Consider the following 5,318-nt stretch of genomic DNA (forward strand, 5'->3'; position numbering starts at 1 on the left):
ATAGTGGAAGAGTAGAGAGAGAGGTAGTCAGAATAGGAGGGAGCGGAAGCGGAAGAGACATTATTTTAGCCAAGTCAATTTTTTGACAAAGCCTAGAATTAGGTTAGGGTCTATTTTGGAGAAGAAGACTAGATTATCAATTTCATAACATCCAAACTGTTTATGTCTTCTGCTGATCAGCGATGGACATTTGCAAAGGATGTGCTCAATTGTTTCCACTTCTTCTTCATCCTCACATAGACGACAGTAATCCTCTCCACTGGAGTCCCACTTAGAAGTGAGAGATCTAACTTTGCAGTGACCAGTAATGATCCCCACAACGATCTTAATCTCCCTCTTGTTGTGATCCAGCAGCGAAGACGTTCTTTTATGAGAGAATTCTGGCCAGATAGATTTAGAGATTCTGCATGCAGGTTCCCTTAGCCATCTGTTGCCGACTACCTCGCAATAGAACGCGCGGATTCTGCCAATGAAATAGCTAATAGGGGGTTTCACAGATCTCTCAATCAGAAGACTGGACGACTGTGACCCCCCTCGAGCAAGCTCGTCGGCTATCTCATTCCCTTCAATATCGTTATGTCCTGGAACCCAGCATAACCCAACTATTTGACGTATATCATTCAGAGCGGTCTTACAATCATGAACTGCTTTCGAGTTTATAGTATGCGACTTCACCGCTTTCAGGGCCGCCTGACTATCTACGTAAATAGTCACCGGTCCTGTAAAGTCTGTATTAAGTGCTTTTACTATCTCGGCCGCTTTCGTGATTGCAAGAATCTCTGCTTGAAAAACGCTACAATCATTGTTGAGTTTATATGAGTTTCGTATACCTAATTCCCTGCAGTAGACGCCTGCGCCAGTGCCTTCTTCCATCTTGGACCCGTCTGTGAAGATTGACAGACCTGGCAGAGGTAGGGAGCCACTAGTCCAGGATTCCCTGTTAGGAAATTCGACTTTAATGTCATTAAAATCCCTGTGGGGGGGAATATAATCACTGATATGACTATCCCCCCTAAAAAGGTCATAACTTGGCGTTATGTTTAGAATGCTGGCATGACCATAGTTCAGCGATTTCAAGGCATCTGTTTCCCGGAGTCTCAGGGCACACCTAGCAGCCTGGAATTTGATCAGAATGTCCAATGGTTGGAGATTCAAGATTGCGTTCAAGGCTGCTTGTGGTGTGCTTCTTAATGCTCCAGTGATCAGAATTGAAGCCGATCGCTGTACTAAGCTCAGTCTTGTCAGCAGCTTCTTTTTATTCACCCCCTGCCACCAGACAAGACATCCATAGGTAAGTATGGGTAAGACAATCGTCGTATACAGCCAGTGTATAATTCCGGGTCTCAATCCCCAACTCTTGCCTATGGAGTTCTTGCATGAATAGAGTGCCATCAATCCCTTCTTAGAGCGTTCCTCGACATTCCTATTCCACAGTAACTTGCGGTCTAGGACAGTGCCAAGATATTTAGCTTCATCAGAGAGGGTTAATGTCACTCCACCAAGTGATGGCAGACGGAAACTAGGAACTTTGTATTTCCTAGTGAAGAGTACCAGTTCGGTTTTTGTGGGGTTTACACCAAGACCTTTGGTGCAAGCCCAATTTGACAGGGTTGAAAGAGCACCCTCCAGGATGTCTGATATTGTCGTAATAAACTTACCCCCAACCAACAAGACTACATCATCGGCATAGGCTACAACCTTTATCCTGAGATGATTGAATTTCATAAGTATCTCATTTATCACCAGAAGCCACAAAAGGGGGGAAAGAACTCCACCCTGAGGTGTGCCTCTGTTGACAGATTTCCTCACGGAACTCTCTCCTAGGGATGAGTTGATAATTCTGCTTTCCAGCATTCTATCAATCCATTCCGTAAGGAGTGAGGGGATACCTATGTCTACGAGAGCAGAATGGATTGCCTCTAGCTTCACATTGTTGAAAGCTCCTTCGATGTCGAGGAATGCTGCCAACGTGTAGCCAGAGGACTCCATATTCTTCTCGATGTATCCAACCACCTCATGCAGAGCTGTATCCACTGATCTGCCCTTGATATAGGCATGTTGGGATTTACTAAGTTTATTACGGTCAATGGTATCTCTAATTTCTGAGTCTAGTAACCTTTCTAAAGTTTTTAGTAGAAAGGAAGAAAGACTAATCGGTCTATAGTCTTTAGGTACCGTATGACTCGGCTTCCCGGCTTTCGGGATGAAGGTCACGGTAACCTCTTTCCATAGACTGGGTATGTACGACAAAAGTAAACAAGCCCTAAAAATGTCCTGCAGATATGATATTATCCGTTCATCTGCGTGTTGCAGCATGGCCGGTGTTATACCATCTGGACCAGGAGATTTGTAGGGTTGAAAACTATTTATCGCCCATATCATTTTTGGGTATCTTATAGTGTCTTCTATCATCTTCTCCTCTTCCCTCGTCCGAACTGTAGGCTGATGCACACACTGCGCATCTTCCCTATAGTCCTTACAACCAGGAAAGTGGGTTGATGATAGAAGATCAAGAGTCTCACTGCCAGAGTTTGTCCACGTTCCATCACTTCGCTTAATACTTCCTATGGATTTTGGATCCTTAGAGAGTACTCTGCGGAATCTGGCCGCTTCGTTGACTCCTTCGATCGACTCGCTATAGCAGACCCAAGACTCACGTTTAGCTTTCTTGATTTCGCCCTTGTACCTATTGAATTGTCTTTTATAGACATCCCAATCTGTACTGAGCTTTGTCTTACTAGCTCTATTATAAGCTTTCCTTGCAGCCTTCCGCAAGGTTGCAAGGTCCTGTGACCACCATACCGGCTGAGATTTCTTCCCAGGGTATGTCAGGGGACAAGATGCCTCATAGCTCTTCAGAAGAGTGGCCGTGACATTTTTCACAGCTAATTCAACATCCTCAACCGTTTTGAGATCATTACGATCCCGAAAAGAGGCTGCTGTTTTAGCTTTGAATTTGTCCCAGTTCGTCTTCCGAGGATTCCTATAAGGTTTCTGTTTAACTCTAGAGGTAGGAATCTGGAAGGATATGAGTCTATGATCCGAAAAGGAACATTTCTCAGACACCTCCCAGTTTACGACCCCAGAGTCGTCCATATTTGTGAGGGTTATATCGATGACTTCACCTCTCACCCTATTTACAAAAGTTGGTGTATTGCCTCTATTACAAATTCTAAGATTATAGCTAAGTATAAACTCGAAGATGGACTCACCTCTTGTGTTTGTGTTGCTGCTTCCCCAATAGAAGTGATGTGCGTTGGCGTCACATCCCAAGACGAGGTCACCAACTCTACTCATCTCCTCCAATAGGCGGCATACAACAGTGCCGGGTGGGTCAGGAGCTTCGTAGGGAAGATAGACGGCAGAGACTATCAGTGGCTTCGTGGTACCTCTGTCTAGTCTTGCTGTCGTCATATCTCCATTGCTGAAATTAGAAAGAAGCATTAAATTTAACTCCTTTTTAGCAAGAATACACGTTCTCACCTTCTCTCCATTGGAGGTAGACAAAAGCGTGTATTTGGTGTCGCCCAGTCCAGTCACCTTACCTTTGTACAGGTAAGGTTCCTGGATGAGCGCCACGTCGATGTTTGAGGAAGAAAGGGTGAGTAGCAGTTCAGCAGCTGCTGCTTTACAGTGATGCAGATTTATCTGGATCACGTTAAGCGCTTGCTGCTGCCTGCCTATTGTTTTGGAGTGGTGAGACGGAAACAAAGTTTCCCCATTCCATAAACAAGCTCACCCTTGTTCTTCCTCAAGTACTCCTCTCCCGCAGAATCGGTAGCGAACTTCGCGACTACACCGCCGTTCCTTTCAAACGAGGCGAGGATTCTCCACCTCCTCGTCTGAAGGCCGTCGTTCTGCTTCTCCAATAACCTCAGTGTCTTCTCCAGCCCCTTGAAAGGTTTTGGGATAAACACCGAGGTTACCATACCGCTCGGTATCTCTTGAACCGCTACGGCCGCCAGACGACCACCCTCCCAAAGGGGGTCCAGGCTGTTGATTGTCTTCTTAAGAAAATCTGAAGTCTTCTTAGTGCGACAATCAACAACCTTTACTCCTTTGTAAGAGGAGGTCAGGCCAAACCGCAGGCTCTCACGATCAACCTCGTCGGACAGGAAGAGGTCCTTCAGATAGCTGTCGACCAGCTCCCATCTCTCCTCACTGATAAACCCGTCAGGGTCAGCTCGGTCGATGATCGCTACCCGCAGATCTTCCGGAACCTCTTTTGGATCAGCAGAGTCGCCTTGCTTAGTTGTAGGTGTCTGGGCTACCTGCTTCGAGACAGCGTGTTTGGTTTTCACCCCACAATCGCTGCTCTTGGCAGGTTTCTCCTTCGACGCTACCACCGAAGCAAAGGAAGCAGAGCTCTGTACGGCCGACGACTGCGTGGGCCTCTTTGCAGCAGGTTGTTGCTCCTCCGAGGACCTCATTCTCTTGACAGCCGTGGGCTGTGGCCGAGATTTGGCACCCGGGGTAGCAGCTACCGCAGAGGTATGCCCAGCAGACGCAGGCACCTGCTTCGCGTCCGCTACCTTCTGCTTGACCACTGACGACTGCCCAATTGTCACCGCCTTGGCTGTCAGCTTTGGCAATTCGGCAGAAGGTGGATTGACAGAGGGCGGTTGTGCCTTATCGGTCTTCTTGGAGGCCTTTTTGCGGGCTCTCTTTCGGGCCGACTTCGACAGTCCCCTGCCTTCTGTCTTTGTGGATTCTGATGTCTGAGACGTCTCAGTACTCAGTTTACCCTTTGGGGGTGCTGAGGGCTTAGACGTCTCAGGCATCAGCTTCCTGGATGTACCGGGGCCATCAGCAGGTTTCTCCTTCTTAGAAGGGACTACCGCCGTGGTCTTAGTACTGGGTCGGGGGATCCTGTCAATCAAGAAGTCCCTCTCAATGTCATCAGGATAGTTCCTGGAGAACTTCCTAATGAGTTTGAGGTTCCTCTTGATTAACAGGAACTCCTTACCCGTGATGGAGTCGCTGTCCCGTCCAATGTACCGTTTGCAGAAGTTTACTGCCCTCCGATACATTTTCTTGGCAGCGATCCCCTTAGCGTCAGCTTGTCTATCAGATAATGGTACCGATGAATCATCCATCTTAACGACGGGAGCCTCATCGGTGCCAGCATCTGCTTCGACAGCCAACTGCCTTAGAAGCCTCGCGACGTCACTGCAGGCCGTGGAGGTTGAGTCAACGTCTTCAACCTCGCCAGGGTTTGCCTCATTAGTCAGCCGAGGGGACCCTCCTTGCTTCAGGGGAGACATCATGGTTTCTACCGTGCTTATCACCGTGGTTCTAATAACGGTGGTTTCCATAAT

The sequence above is a fragment of the Musca vetustissima genome, unplaced genomic scaffold (assembly GCF_032173495.1).
Source record: "Musca vetustissima isolate MV318-11 ecotype Yass unplaced genomic scaffold, APGP_CSIRO_Mvet_v1 utg75893, whole genome shotgun sequence".
NCBI classification, from domain to species: domain Eukaryota; kingdom Metazoa; phylum Arthropoda; class Insecta; order Diptera; family Muscidae; genus Musca; species Musca vetustissima.